This window comes from Prosopis cineraria, unplaced genomic scaffold, assembly GCF_029017545.1.
Source record: "Prosopis cineraria cultivar Desert tree isolate PC_DT_omini unplaced genomic scaffold, ASM2901754v1 PC682, whole genome shotgun sequence".
NCBI classification, from domain to species: domain Eukaryota; kingdom Viridiplantae; phylum Streptophyta; class Magnoliopsida; order Fabales; family Fabaceae; genus Prosopis; species Prosopis cineraria.
Window position 1 is genome coordinate 1 of NW_026556007.1, and position 17,346 is coordinate 17,346.

At 30.5% G+C, this 17,346-nt stretch overlaps 1 pseudogene; it reads left to right on the forward strand.

The window, feature by feature from the left end:
• Positions 1–10,160: 10,160 nt before the first annotated feature.
• LOC129298011 (protein NSP-INTERACTING KINASE 1-like) lies at positions 10,161–14,507 on the forward strand (annotated as a pseudogene).
• Positions 14,508–17,346: the final 2,839 nt, after the last annotated feature.

Genomic DNA, 17,346 nt, shown 5'->3' on the forward strand with positions numbered 1-17,346 from the left:
TATGCTTATTTATTTATAAACTCTCACACACTTAATAAGAAGGAAACATCCAACAAGGCTTACCTATCAACTTGAAGGCCATATCACACGGACTGTTAGAGTGGAAAACTAGTGAGAAAATTAATTTATAACTGAAAGATAATTGTTATGTTCATATTAAAAAAAAAAAAAAAAAGGACGCCTTAGATTCCATTCACATGTTCAAATTTGGAAGATATTCACATTTGTAAAACCTACATAAACTTATAAAAAATCCCCGATCCTAATATATTAGCCAATGTTTGATACTTGCAAAAGCATTTTTGGGAAGAAAACATGAAATGTACCGAAAGAAAATAAGAGATATAGGTATATCTCTTTTTCTTATTTTCTTTTTAGGAAACACTTTCTTTCACTCAATTAATTGCCAGTAAAAATATATCCTAAACATAACTTATTTAAGATTGGTGTGAATTTTTTTGATCTTATTTTGAGATTGAGAAGCAATTTGCTTTTGTTCCCCTTATTTCAACTTGCCATTTTATTATGACTTATTTGTTACCAATTGTAAATATGCCTAAAAGAAAGATGAATTGAACTAATTAAAATTTGACAAATAAACATTTAAATTAAATGAGCTAAGAGAAGGAATGATATCATCAAAATATACTGAGAGTGAAAGAGAGAGAGAGAGAGGGAGAGCGGAACGAGAGAAGTGCACGAGTATTTATATTTAGTTCAATTCCAACCATCCCTTCAAGCCTAATCTAGCTCTCAAGCTTCACTTTATATTTTTTTCATTAAGTCTACTAAGATTTATCTAGGCCTTTGGTCGTCTCACTAAATCCCAAACAATAAGTTTAAATTACTTTTCTTTATAAAAGTAATGATTAGCCCTCCTTAAGTAGTTAAGTTCCCCAAATTAAGTTCTCTATTCTCATATATGAAAATAAAAATAAACAAATAGTTTATAAAGTGAACTACTATGATGAAGACTCTTTTAGTTAGTTAAATAAGTTATTACATTAATGGAGTGCAAAATAGATAAATGGAATAACAAAAAATTGATAAGCAATGAATAAGATAGTTCTTGCAATTAACACTTTTGCATCTATCTTCATCAATGAGTGTATTTATTTTAAAGAGGTTGAAAGATTGTTAGACTTATTAAACTAGTTGTGGAGTGTTGAGCTTCTTTTCCGTGTGTGTTTTTTTAGAAATGAAGGTGTTGCCAATACTTTAGAGTGGAGTTTTCTTGCTTACGGAATAAAGGTTAAAACCAACTAAATGCATGTAAGATCAATAAGAAGACTTGCACAACTCTTTAAAAGTGAATTTAAAGGATTAATCAAAGAAGCGAAGCTTAATGTGGAACGTGAAAAGAGCCTTGTAACTCAACCATAGTACCGGAGTGAAGGAATAGTACTAGAAGTGACAATGTAAAACACATTGAAGACAAAATCCGAGTAATGTAAACTTCAATATAGGTAGAAAGCATAATACCAGTTGTGATGAAATACAATAGGTAGAGTCCTAAAAGATTTGAACAAGAACAAATAGGGAAGTGTTTATTTAATATGGGTAGTGATTTAATATCAGTAGTGTCAAGCAAATGAAGAACAAGTCCCTCTAAGTTGAATACTAGTAAAATGAGTCTAATACCCTAAGTGATTTTTATCATAAGAAAGCTTAATATCGGTCAAGGCCTTACTACCCAAGTAATAGGATGCAAAAATATTTAAGCCTTGAAAAGAGTATCGGTATTGTCAAGAACACTACCCATAGAAATAAGAGTAAATCAAAGGCTTAGAATATAAGGGTTCATATCAATATTGATAGTATTAACACAGTACCAACAGTGATACTTAAAAAACTAAAATTAGAGATCAAGAACCTATTTAAAAACTTATTTTGAGAAAGTTTCTATTCTTCAAAACAAAAATAAAAAAAATTTGTTTGGTAACAATTTTTAAAAGTATTTGGAGAATAAAAAATAAAAGATTATTCTGGAGAATACAAAAATGAAAAACTTTTAGATGTTCTGTGTGATTAATTCTAAAAATAAAAAAAATGAAAAAACTTATTTTATTTTTATTTTTTGTTCTCAAAACAATGTTCTATAAAACAACAAAAACCAATTCTCAAAACAATAAAATAAAAACAGTTTCAACAGTCCTAAATCTTAGAAACATGTTTTTATCTCAAATTCATTTTCTTTAAAAAAATAGATATCTTTTAAATAAAACTTCTTTACTTTGTTGTTGTCAAAATCAGAGTTCAATGCCAATGACTTTTGGCAATTTGAAAAAAAAAATAAAAAAAGAAAAGCAAGATAACAATGGCTGAAGGCATAAAGATGCAAATGAGCATATATATGCGCGCATGAAGCAACCCAAATTCTATTATTAATTCAAAGAAAGACCAAAAATATCTTAAATAATAATTACATGTATCTATGTATATATATTGCATGCTTGGTTGGTTTCACCACTGAACAATAATAGCATGGAATAATAATTGCTGGTCCTTTTGGTTTGGACGTAGTGGTAAGGGGTGGATACAGAGAAAATGATGTATCAAGAACCCAACTTGTTCTTCGTTGCTAAATATTGTTCCTTTTGTGACATAATAATGAATAACAATGCTATATATATACTATATAGAATGCTAGCTAGACTATTTGAAACTCATTGTTGTGGCGGAGTGGGTGGAAGGAGACTTGTCAATGAACAAAAAGTAAGAGATATGAATATAGTTGAATTGTATGTGTGGAAGTTCTTGGCAATATTCGTTGAAGAACATTATATGATGTTACATCAAAGCAATATGTGTTGTCGTGAGCATCACAAGTGATGGAAGAGTGCTTGTGTTGGAGGTTTCTGCAGAAGTAGGGACTCTGCTTAATTGGTTTATTTAATTGCAGCTTAGCTATTTTCATGCAGAGAGAAACTAAGTGGTAGTGAGAGAAACACACACACACACACACAAGACAACAAGCTGAGTTCTTACACATATGAGACCAAATGTTGTATACAATCATCTCGTGATGATTAAGTGGCTGGCTGCATATAGTCCCATATTTGATTCCCATGTCTCTTTCTGGCTTAATATCAAACGCATAACAACAAATCACAGAAATATATATTACTCACCACACACAATATATATATAATAAACTCCTGTAGCTCTCCCCCCCCCCCCCCTCTCACTCACTCACTCACACTGAGATTGAACTGAGGCCAAAGACTGTCATTGAAAGGATGGAGATCCAGATGGCCCAAAGTAAGCAACAATAATTGAGTGTGCTATATACACTACTATGAAAAAAAGCTTATGCGAGCGCTTCTTTTACATACAAGAATGCTTCAAAAACGCTATGCATCTAGGCATTCTCACATAAGCGTTCTAATAAAAGCATTCTCGTAGGCTTTTTTTAGTAGTATATTAACTTAAAATCTTAAATTAAACAGTGAGCTTGAGTCCTTTACTTATATGCCTATTCTTTTTTTTTTTTTGAACGAATACTTATATGCCTACTCTTTGTTATTCAAATTTATTCGAGGCAGGACTTATCTACTCTCAGCTCTCATGTCACTTCGTTTATGTTATGCATTCATGGCTGGAACTCTATATGATATGTGTCAATCAATATGCCTCAAAAAGCCTAATACAACTCATTCTAAGTTGTGTGTGTGTGAGTGCGCGTGAGAACTACTCTAACTATAAGTATTGATTTTAATGATATGGGTTTTTAAATAAAAACATTCAAGTTCAAATATCTTAATTAGAAAATTTATCTTCTGACTTCATTAATAGAAATCCAATATAATTTTTTGGAGATATAATCAACAGTAACATAGAAATAATTTTTGATATATATATATATATATCAGGCCTCAAACCCTCTTGTTCTCTTCTCATCTCATTTATGCTATCTCCCTGTTTTCATTGTCAGTGAATGTGAAATTTTTTTATACTAATTAACAGAAAAGATTTTAATATATGAATTTTAAATCTAAAATATAAATCTACCATATAACTCTACTTTAGTGAATTATAATTTAAAAGTTTTCCGTCCTCATTACACAAAATACAACCATAAGAACCAAAAAAAAAAATTGCAAGCAAGATTTACTAATTTATAAAGGAAAATCTCGTCAAATATATCACTTCAAGTGATGCAAGATTACTAATTTATAAAGGAAAATCTATCACTTCAAGCGATGCAAGATTTACTAATTTATAAAGGAAAATCCCGTCAAATATATCACTTTAAGTGATTTGCTGCTCTACTTTTTTAGTGTAGTCCATTCATGGGTTAGGACTATTCAAGGCTCCTTCGATCAACGATATATGGAGTGTTCAGATCATTATAGGTTCTCGCAATGGCTTGCTCTGTGTTGAAATTTCTAATTTCAATGAAGTTCATTCAGGATATGAGGGTAGAAAAACGTTCGAAGTGGTAATATGTCTGACAATTTTTTTTCTTTTATAAATTGGTAAATCTTACTTGCGAATTTTTGTTTTGATGGTTACAAATTTATAGAAGTGATAATGTCTTTTATTAATTTTTATTTAATTTTAATTCATTCTTTTTATCTTTAATATAATTTCATTCCTCCAAATGGATCGAGAATATGTTTTTACAGAAAACGAGTACATATGTAATACTTCATATCATCATAGTGTCACTAAACCAACAAGCCATTGACAAAATTTAGTGATGGGTTTAATCATGTGACAATTTTAAAAGCCTTTGCTTGAAATCAAAGTTTCAAATTAAAGTTTTCAACGACGAAAATATATATATATATATATATATATAAAACGTATTATTGCGGAACTTGATAGAATACCCAATCAATGTGTATCCTTTGACATTGTTATAAAAGTATCATTGGCTTGGTCTTTGTGATACAGGCAAGCCTCGCTCCAAAATAGTAATAATAATAATAATTTTCTTATGCTTTTTGTTGTTGCTGCTGTTGTTGTTTTCTTTTGTTTGTTGGGAAAAAATAATTAGTAATCATTTAATTAAAATTGATACTAATTGAATCATAGCTAAAATCAGCTTCAAATTTATGCATGCTGCAAATTATTAAAAGAGTGTTCTCACAATTTCAATATATTGAACTTTTAATTCCAATCTAAAGTGAAACATATTTATGAATGAAATCCATCTAAAAATAATTAACGTGGAATGAATAGAAAAGAAAATGTTAGCACGATTAATTAATCAGTATCTTGTATTGTTTCACTCCCAAAAAAGAAATTAGTATCTTATCTTGTAAGGTTTGACAAGATATTAAAGTCAAATGAAAGCACATATCGCTTAAGCTAGTGGAATTAAATAAAAAGAATTACGTCACACTGATGTATGCATGTAATTAAATAAGATATTGAGTTTGAATTTTATGAATTATAAAAAAATCACATTGTTATGAAAGTTATCTTCATTTATGTTTAATAGAACTTGATGAATTTGATCTCATAAAAAAATAATGGATATGAAAACAAAACTTATAATTGTGCTTAATCTTGGCTCAATAGTATGCTAGGTTCTTCATATGAAATCTTGAATTGCGCATATATTATGTTTATTTACTCGTTGAGTTCTCAAATATACACTTTTAAGCAAAGAAAAAAAATTATATTCCAACATCATAGGTGTATTCATGTATCATTATTATTATTTGTGGATCACATGACAACGTATTAACTGAAAACTTTATGTTCAAATATCTAAACCTCAAAACCAGTAGCAGTAGGCAGTAGCTACTCAGCTGAATTATTTCAAATAGAGCAATTAAAAAAAGAAATAAAAATATTTAAAAGAAAAAGAAAAAGATGAAGATGAATTTAGATAAGGGCAAGGCAGAGATAGATGATGATGGTTTCATAGCAGCAGCATGTTAAAGAGGGAATGATATCCAAGGGACCAAAGATTGAATTATTGTGTAGGGCGTGCAAAAATACACACACATGATTGGATCCCTTATTCATCTTTTTAAAAAATGACCACTAGCTTCCACTCAATGCTTGGTGAAGGGTCTTGTCCCGACTTAATCAAAATTAATCCAAATTTCCATTAAGTTTTACCAACTTATTATGGGGCTTAAAATGTGATCAGGGCTCGAAATACCAAATACTTCACACAAAAAAGGGCATGAGATGCAAATTTTATTCTTGAAATTATTTTTTATAAAAATATCTTGTAATCTTGTATCATTGGTATTATATTTGAGTATTGTCAAATTTAATTAGACATAGTTCTCCAATTACAATTTTTTTCATCCACATTGTTCGCTTAACCCTGCTTAAGGAGCTGTTTTCACTTGGTTCAATCATTGTTGACATTTTTTTTATTTTAATAGGAATATAATGTAAATTGACAATAATTTTCTAGATTAATTTAAGTAAAATGATGTTTTGACTTTAAAAATAAAAATATTTTTATACAATTATATGATATTTATTATTTTCAACTAGTTTAATTGCCTCTCTATTATGCATGGTAATCCCCCCCCTACACACATAAAGTGAGTGTATGATACATAATTATTGAGTATTTGGAATCTTATGAAGACAGAAGTTAAAAACATATCAATCTTAAAAAAAGCAAAAGGAGATTAGTGGGAAAAAGAAAAAGCAGGAAAAATTGGGACAAGAGAAGATGTTGTTTTCTCTCTCAATCAAATAAACTTTATTGAACAAAGTTTGGTGCTTTAATGTCTTTGATCCATTGGACACAAATGAATCACTTTAACTTTGTTTGTCCAACTTCATCATCTTTTGTCACATTTTGCCGCCCCCTTATCCCAAATAATTAATTCGCTTTATTTTGTTTTCTTTTCGATCTGTTTTTGAAAACTAATTATCATATATAAATTCAGTCCAAAGAGATAATAAATTCAGTCCAAAGAGATAATAATAGTAATAATAAAAAAATCGAAGAATTTTGTTTAGTTAATGCTAACTAATATAAGAGATGGTAGTGCTTCTTCATTTTCACAAATAATAATAATCCTAATTATTCTTGGTATAAGATCTTTTTACGTGTAGCGAAATTCAAATTCAGATTCTCTATTTTTCTTAAAACTGAGAAGAGGATGTATTTTTAATTTGGATCACTTGGATTAGATTAAAATATTTAATTTTTCTTTCATTTTAAAAATATTATTTTTATTCTATGTGTTATTGGAAAAAAAGTGGTGTTTTAACTAAAAAATAAAAGTTCAAAATCATAGTTATCTACATCGAGTTTAAATGGTTTATATTTCCTCTAAAAAATAAATGAGAACGATATTTGGGTCCCTAGTAAGGCAATTATAAACATTTTGATGTGTCAATATGAAAAAAACCATTACCTTAAAGGACTAAAATGTATATAACTCTCTTCTAAGAGATCCAAATATTATTGCATGGTCATTCTTAAAGAAATGAGGTGTAATTTGTACCTTCAAAAAAAGTTAGATTAAAAGGTTATATTTGCTTTCAGTGACCTTGAAATAATATAACAGGAAAGTTATAAAGTGGATCACGAAATTAAATAGGTAGTTGATATAGGTTTTAATGTTTGTTACAAAAAAAATAAAAAGGCTCTAATGATTTAGTGCATGATATATGAGTTTGAATTTCATAGTCTGCATTTTTTTTTTTGAGTAAAAGTGATTGCAGATAGTATATTTTTAAAGAGATATAGGAAAAAAAGTGAACATATAATGGGCAAGTGTATTAATTCCATAAATATTAAAATTTTAATTTGTTGCATTTGTGTTGTTTTCTTTTTGGTATAATGTCTTCATATTTAATGTATATGATACCTCTTCCTTCTACATATTGTAACTCTCCCAGTTAACTAGGCACATTTAATTTGTATGCATATTGCATGAAATCTAAAGTAAACTATATATAGTTTGCTATAATTTTTATATTTGATATTAATTATTGGTTTAAAGATATAATTAACCTCACCAATATTAGGCTCAATTTCATTAAGAATAACAAGTTCTAATCATTCTATGCTTTCATCTCACAAATATGGAACGTTTGATTTCCCTTGTTTAAATAGAGAATTACATATAAATCCCTCACAATACAATATAATTAATTATCATAAAGCTTATTGACATTTTAGCATAGTAAAATGACGGCCTTTTCTTTTTCATATATTGTACCTAGTGTCCTAAATTAACCTAACTCAAGTTGAAAGAACTTAACAAAACCTAAACTAATTTGGGTCAAACACCTGTGGGATCCTTTTAGATGACAAGCTCTCCATTAAGTATTTAATGTGGTTGCATTCTTAGGGTTTGAATTTAAATTCTCTGATTAAACTGGTACAAATTCTTGACAGTTGAACCAAACATTGGGTGGTTTCTTTATTGTTTAAACCGCTTGAACGTAATTCAATAAATACTTGAAGAATACATATAATTGAGACAAAATGATTGATAGAAAACTTTATTGAGAGACTATATAAGAATTGAAGGTCAAACTGTTTAAAAAATAATCAAAGCCAAAAGTAGAAGAAAGCATTGTGGTAGTGTAAGTCATAATTGAAGTATTGTCTGAGCATGCGCCATTGGGTTGGGGCAGACACAAAACATATGTAAGTTTAATAAATGAACACACACACACAACACACTATCATGAGTTTTAGCCAAACACATAAAAAGCAACCAAGCATGACATTTGCTAAAGGAAATCATGTGTTTGTGTTTGTGTGGGTCTTACAAAGAGAAAAATATCAATGACAACTTTTGCTTTTCAAAGCTTTTGTTTTTTGTTTTTTTACCCTTTTCCTTTCCTCTTTTTTTTTTTAACCATTTTTGGGCAGTAAGAACTTTTTTGCACAATGGAATCCACCAAGGAGGACCCATGTTTTATGGTCTTTCCAAATTTTGGTTTTTGGAATCTATAAAGCACCACAACCCCACAAAAATATTGATTTTTCACCGCAAAAAAGAGACTCAGTAATTTTTTTTTTGGGGCTGTAATGAGGAGCTTTAATAATTAAGGCCCTTTAAGCGTGATCTTACATTTAATTATTATGAATAAAAAAATCACATAGGAAAATTAAAGTCTGACTCAGCTATATGCAGAATTGCAGACGAGGGAAAAAAGTCATTAAAACCTTAGCTTAAATTTGTGATTTAGTCATGAATATCAGGTAGTAGTTGCTTTGTGATAAAACTTGTAAAAATCCATCACATGTTATGTTTATTTATTAATAAATTAAATAAAAGCAGTAAAGAAATTTAATCTCCAAACATTTTTATAAGTTTTAGATTCAAGTAAAAATATGAATGTGAATTAAGAAATAATGTTGAGTGAATATTTTTTTCCCAACAAGTTTGAAAGTACATTTCTTCATTTAAGAAGCAATGCATATGAAAGTGAAAATCCAAGAGGGATCTTCCAGGGACCAGGGTCACAGCTAAGGTCATGGTAGCCAAATTTATCATCAATCTGGGTCCCACAAACAGCCTCATCACATTCTTCTCGAGATTCTCACATTCTCTCAATACAATAGCTCACAATTTAAATAAACACGAAAACTTTGTGATTTGACCAAAATGCCCTCAATCTCACAGAATCTTATTGGATTTTCCCAAGCCCCAAGCAAAGCACAAGCATAATCCCTCTCATGCTCGGACAAATCTGATCACCTTATGAGTCACGACTTTACGTTGTGCCTCTTCAACGCAATATAATACAAATTAACACTATAACTTTGTCCTTAATAAATTTAATCTCTCTCTCTCTCTCTCTCTCTCTCTCACACACACACACACACCCACCATGCTTTGTTGCTTTTCTCAGTTTTTGCTTTATCCACTGTACTAGGGAAGGGCAGCCTCATATTAATTTTAAATTCTCTTTCTACTTTCTGCACATGTGCATGATTTATACGCAAACTCAATTTCCCATTCTATCCCTGCCTTTGGATTTTCACCTATTATTGGCCCACAAAGCAAGCATTTTTATTTCTTTCTTTCTTTCTTTAATTTGAACATATACTTTAAACTCTGTTCATTTAAAAATTCTCTCTCGGTAAACTTTCAGTGAGGCAAAGCTAATTAGTGCTTTGGGTTGTTGTGAGATAAGATTATTAGGTTGTAGTATATTATTATAGTGTTCTTTGTCCTGCTTCCTGACTTAGTGATAACAGGCAAGCATGCTAGTTCTCTTTATGCTTTCAAAATCTGTGCCTTGTTTCTTCTTTTTTTTCTCCTTTTTGTGGGTCTGAGGGAGATTTTTGGTGAATGTTGTTGCAGAAAGCAAATGGGTGTCTTTCTACTTCCTTGAAAAATCACTGTAACGTTATCAGTTTGTAACTGGACTGAATGGGGACACCAATAACACAATGTCTTCTCTGTTTCATGGCACTTGCCTGGCTTTCTTGTTCTTCTGCAAATGCTGTGCTCTCTCCTAAAGGAGTGAACTTTGAAGGTAACTTCAATTTCTATTAACTCTGTGTCAGTCAGTTCAAGAAATTGAATCCTGAAATGGGTGTCTCTGAAATTTATGTAGTTCAAGCTTTGATGGGTATAAAAGCTTCTCTTGTGGATCCTCATGGAGTTTTAGATACTTGGGATGGAGATTCTGTTGATCCTTGTAGCTGGACCATGGTCACCTGTTCTCCTGACAACCTTGTCGTTGGCCTGTGAGTCTTTTGTTTTCTTCTTCTTCTTTCATTAGACTCAGATTTGAACTTGAACCATTCAGTCCACAATGAGTTTTCAGTGTCAATGAAGATGAAATGAACACTGAAGAATGATTTTAACAGTTAAGCATTAACACGGTGTTGAATCCTGCAGGGGCACTCCAAGTCAAAGCTTATCTGGTACTTTGTCTTCCACCATAGGAAACCTCACAAACCTTCAGATTCTGTGAGTGACACTGATACAATATATCCACCCACACATGTTTCTCGCTGTAAGCTCAATGATTTAACTAGGTGTTTGTGTTTTTTCAGGTTGTTACAGAATAATAACATAACAGGTACAATTCCTTCAGAACTAGGGAAGCTTGCAAAGTTGCAGACTTTAGATCTGTCAAATAACCTGTTCAATGGCGAAATTCCTTCCTCTTTAGGCCACATGAGCAAGCTGCAATACTTGTAAGTGAGCATTTGTGATCTGATTTTAAGACACTGCATATTATCAGCAACACTTTTTTCCTGGTGTTGTGTGAAGCTTTTTACCATTGAAATGCTTGTTTTCTTTTCAGGAGGCTCAATAATAATAGTCTTTCTGGACAATGCCCAGAGTCACTGGCCAACATGACACAGCTTGCTTTTCTGTAATGTTTCATGGCTTCTTTGGAAATAAGTACAATTCTGCTACTTTTTTTCCCCTAATGATGGTTTCGTGTTTCATGACAAACATTTCAGTGATTTGTCCTACAACAATTTGAGTGATCCTGTGCCCAGAATTCTAGCCAAATCATTCAGGTACATGTCTCTTTATTTTTAGATTATGTTTCCCATAGCCTTTCCGGTTTAAGTGAGTCTTGTAAATGAAAAATTGAGTTGTAAGTACTGATTTATATTTCTGATGTCAGCGTTGTTGGGAATCCCCTCATCTGTGGTGTTGGGAAAGAAGAAACCTGCCATGGGATGACACTAATGCCTATGTCCATGAACTTGACCAATACAAAAGGTAACATATTTTAAGTATGCTATACATATAACCCTTCTAAAGTTTTATTGAAAACATATAGATTTTTCTTTTATCCTTAGAATTGATACAAATGTCTCTGAATTTTAAAATTGCGTATATTTTCTTTTTATTTTCAAAACCTTCACAAACTTAAACAAAGAATAAATTGCACAAACCACCCATTAGTTTTATCCATTTGATTTGGGTAAAACTTGAGGGAACTTGAGGTTAGCTTGCTCTTGACCATATTATTTGATTTGTGACATTCGGTGCTAATATTAATCTGTTTCCTTCCCCAGATGCTCAACCTTCTGAAAGACAAAAACCACACAAAGTGGCGATTGCCTTCGGTTTGAGCCTAGGATGTCTCTGTCTCATAGTTGTTTGTCTTGGACTATTTCTCTTGTGGAGGCATAAGCATAACCAACAAGCATTCTTTGATGTCAAAGGTACAAATACAATACAATAAAACCTTCAAATGAAGCTTACAATGATATGATCACAGTACAAGATTGTCCCACACAAGCTAACACAACATATCTGATCTTGGGATGTTTCAGATCGTCATCACGAGGAAGTGTATCTAGGAAACTTGAAGAGGTTCCATTTCAGAGAACTTCAGATTGCTACAAACAACTTCAGCAACAAGAACATACTTGGAAAAGGCGGGTTTGGACACGTGTACAAGGGAGTGCTTCAAGATGGAACAGTGGTTGCAGTGAAGAGGCTTAGAGATGGGAATGCCATTGGTGGAGAAATACAGTTTCAGACAGAAGTTGAAATGATCAGCTTGGCGGTACACAGAAACCTTCTCAGACTCTATGGCTTCTGCATGACTCCCTCTGAAAGGCTTCTGGTTTACCCTTTCATGCCTAATGGCAGTGTTGCTTCTCGTCTCAAAGGTAAGCTCAATCATCAAACTTGTTTCGGGCAACAAATTTAACCGGTTTAGGATATTGCGAGTAGTAAAGACTCTAATCCCTTAAACAAGCAGCTGGAGGTTCGTTTCTCAACTTTATAAAACAAACTTAATTGGGATAGTTCAATTCTTTGCCCTCGGTACCCTGAAAGAGATTAGTTTCATCTGTTGGCGGAAGATACTCCTGGTGTTTATATAACTCCATTTCTGATAACCTAAGTGAGATATGAAAATGGTGAATTCATTCATTGATGACAGGAAAACCGGTGTTGGATTGGGGTACAAGGAAGCAGATAGCTTTAGGAGCAGCAAGGGGATTGCTATACCTTCATGAACAGTGTGATCCAAAGATAATTCACAGGGATGTGAAAGCTGCAAACATACTGCTTGATGAGTACTATGAGGCAGTGGTTGGAGATTTTGGATTGGCAAAACTTTTGGATCATCAAGACTCTCATGTTACTACTGCTGTGAGGGGTACTGTGGGGCACATTGCCCCTGAATACCTCTCCACAGGGCAGTCCTCTGAGAAGACTGATGTCTTTGGATTTGGTATTCTTCTTCTTGAGTTGATCACTGGACTTAGGGCTCTTGACTTTGGAAAAGCTGCCAATCAAAAGGGGCCATGCTTGATTGGGTATGCTTGCTTCACTCTTAACTTGAGATTATAATGAAACTTTAAATCCCACAAGTTTGTCTTATTTATTGATTTAGTCCCTCAAGTTTAATTTTTATTGATTTTATCTCTTAAATTTGCTTCAGTTATTAATTTGGTACTTATTGTTTAAAGAGAAAGTAACACTGTTAAAATCTATTGACATGGATAAATAAATATTGATAACAATCATGTAGATTTTAATAAAAATATATGTAATTATTTAGGTAGGAAAGAAAATAAACTCAGAAATTTTTAAAAACAAAAGAACAAAACACAGCATAAGATATTAGATTGATAAAAAATTAAATTGATTTAAAGGCTCATTTGTTCTCATTTAGCCACATATACATGCTAAGTTATCAATATACTTTACACATTGGATAATTTAAGAGTCAAATTGTATTATAAAACTTAAAGGATTAACATGATAATTTTAAATATATATATATATAAAGGACCAAATCAATAAATAAAACAAACTAAACTTAAATGACTAAAAGTTTCATTATCTCTAAAATCTAGACTATCCAAATTTAATCAAGAAGGTCAGTGGTCCAAGATTTAAAATGAGTATCATGTAGTCCAATTCCTTTGACAATTAAAAGAAGTGATGATTCTTTTGCAGTGAATGATTATATCACAATACACAATAATCTTGATGTGGTGTGGCTCAGGTGAAGAAAATTCATCAAGAGAAGAAACTTGAACTGCTTGTGGACAAGGATTTGAAGAGCAACTATGACAGAATAGAGCTAGAAGAAATGGTGAAAGTGGCGCTTCTGTGTACTCAATACCTTCCAGGACAGAGACCTAAGATGTCAGAAGTAGTGAGAATGCTTGAAGGAGATGGACTTGCAGAGAGATGGGAAGCTTCTCAGAGAGCTCATCATGACTCAAACACAAGCAAATCCAAACAACCCCATGAATTCTCTTCATCAGATCGCTATTCTGATCTCACTGATGACTCTTCTTTGTTAGTCCAAGACATGGAGCTTTCAGGTCCAAGGTGATTCATTGTGAACCTCTGTTGTATACAGCTTAGATTTCTCTCTTTATATATATACATACATATATATATATATATATATATGTTTTTCTAAGTTAAGAAATTGAAGTGTATGATTTTGAAGAGCCTATAATGATGCTTGAATCTATGTGCAAACCCACGTTGATTTTTGTTTTTTTAAATGTACAGAAATTTTTGTGGTGTAAAAAGTCAGAGGAATTGGTCTTTTCAGCACAACTTCTTGCGCTTATATATACAGTTGTTTTGACTTGCATTGTATGTTTTCTCTTTTTTGTTTTTTATTTAATGGCAATTAAACTGGATCAGATTTAACCATTGCTGGGCCAAAAGGAGAGTAGCTCTTCCAATTTTTTTTTTTTTTTTTACATTCATACAAACTCAAACCTAAGACCACATGTTTAAGGAGCTACATTTCGTTCCCCTAAGACCAGTAGCTGTTTATGTTTGTCTTCTCTTAATTATTTTTAGTGCTAAAATCATTAAAGATGAGTATTGCGAACATCAAAAGTGACTATTAAAAAAATAAAAAATTAAATTTCAATCAAGGATTAGGGTTCTTTTTTGAAATTTTAAAATTTTATGATCCTTAATTGTAATTAATATTCTTAGAGGGTTTTTAAATGTCATTTTTTCTTTTCTTTTTTTTCTTTTTTCTCTTTTGGAGAGACTTCTATCTATTGATGCGGGATGTTTTCAATATTTTATCTACAATTGAAATTTATAAATTTATAATTATTTAATCAATAATATAAACTCTTTTTTTTCAAAAGAAAAAAATTACTGAAAGTCTAACTGTCATTCATTCAATATTTAGGAAACTCCAATCATTTTCATAATCTTACTTACTATAGAACCAAAGTAGATCACTAGATCCCACCCTATTCAGAGCCGTTTGTATCGTGAGTTTCATGCATTGGGTTTTCCCATTAATTTATATGTATGTATGTAAAGAATCTGTCATCCACAGATGAAGAAAAGCTTGCTTGCATCATCATATAAAAAGATAAATTAGTTCGGAAAAAAATCTTATATCCTATAACATGTGCTATATTTGTAAAAGCTTCTAAAAAAATTAAACCTACATTGAAGATGAATTTCGCTTAAGAAATTTTTATTAAACCTTCCATTAAGAATTACATGACAGTTTAATTAATTTATACTCTTAATAAATTAGTCAATGACATTTAAAATTACATATTCTAGGATGTTTCAATTAGAAAATGTTATTAATTACACTTTAAAAAAACCTAAAATGCTTTATATTTTTTACTATGATACTTCCAAAAAAAAAAGTATCTTATAATACTGAAAGGAGGAAGTATATATTGAGAGGGTATATATTCAACTATTATTTGTTGTTAACTAAATGGACATCTAGAGAATTTCTAAGAAGAAAAGAAGAAATTCTATAATCTGCATCATGCAAAAAAAAAGAAGAAGAAGTTAAATTCTGGTGTTTAACAAAACAAAAATATATCCAACAATTTGTAGAATTCCCATACGTGGATTCCAGAACTTAATTTCAACACTTTTTTTTAATAAAAAAACATTATGTTCCGCATCAAGTTGATAAGAATTTCCAAATTTCCAGAGGCAGTGGAAGAAGCAACACCAAAAATCAGATCTATGATTTGAGATTATAATTTAAAAATCAGATTCTGGTGTTATAATGGTTTAACGGTATACATGTGACTTTAAGGATCATAACTTTTTTAGGTTCTAATTAATTTGCATCTCAATTTTCAACTATGTGTTAAGGTCAGGAATGAGCCACCTAGTTACCCTCTAGACCCTAATCTAATCTCTCAAATTCTTTTGGCATCATCTTTCTAAAAGTGTGATTTGTTTTTTTCGACCTCCCAAACCCACATTCTTAAAGTGAAGTTTGGTTTAAACTCAAACTGAAGTTTGGATCTCAAAAGTTAAATCGGATCCAAACAATCTTGTTTGGATAAAAATTGTAGGAATGACTTTTGTCTCAAAATTAAGGTTAGGGTAGGAGTTGATTTTCTTTTCTTTGTTTTTTTTTTTTTTTGCTTTTCACTTTTTGTGCTTATTTATCCATTTATTTCAACTTTTTAGAATTTACAAATAATACTTCTTAATTATATATGGGCACTTTTTTAATTTTTAATTAAAAAAACATAATTTTAGGTCCTTACACTTTATTCATGTAGGGATTTAAAATATTAAAAATAAAAGTACAGAAGTCTAAATATTAAAAAATTGTAAAGATCTTAGAGGACTTAAAATATAAAAAAAAGTGTAAAGAACTAAAATATTTAAAAAAAATATAGGAATCAATAGCAAAATGTGAATAAAGTGTAGAGATTTAAAATTATGTTTTATCTATTAAATTTTTTATTTAAAAAGATCAAATTTACATGTATATTATAAAATTTATGTAAACTTGTTTTTGAATTATATCATTAAAGCATGTTACGATTTATTAAACTGATTTTTTTAAGGAAAAAGTTTTCAAACATAAATTAAGTTACTTTAAATGACATTTACCTTAATGAACTTTAGTTTACACACTTTAGTTTATGGAAACCTCATTGTTGCAAATTTTAATCCAAATATGCACACATAACACGTTTTTCTTTTAACTTTTTGAGAAGGATACTTATTTAAAATTTTGATTTTTCATAAGATCGGCTTTATAAGTAGTTTAAATCCTGCTTTCTTAAATTAAAATTCATTTTTTAAAAAAATAAATACTAAATTGCGACAAACTTCTAATTACTAATTTTAAAGATATAATTTAAGATTGAAAAATAAAAGGAATAAATTTTAATCAAAACATATAAATTGTTTTTTTTTTGGGTTACGCGTTTGCACTATCTAAATTTATTCTTGTTCTTTCCAATTAATTCGTTGTACTTAGCATAAGCAGTTTATTATAATATTCTTTTTTTAATTTTTTTATAGTCGATATCATAGTGTAATATATATTTTTGCACACTCATTCTTATGCTTTTTTTTTTTTTTTTTGCCAACGGACATTCGTATGCTTTTTTAACAAACATAAACATTTCAGATATATTACTAACATTTATAGTAGTAACGATAAATGTTACCAGTTATGAATTACCCG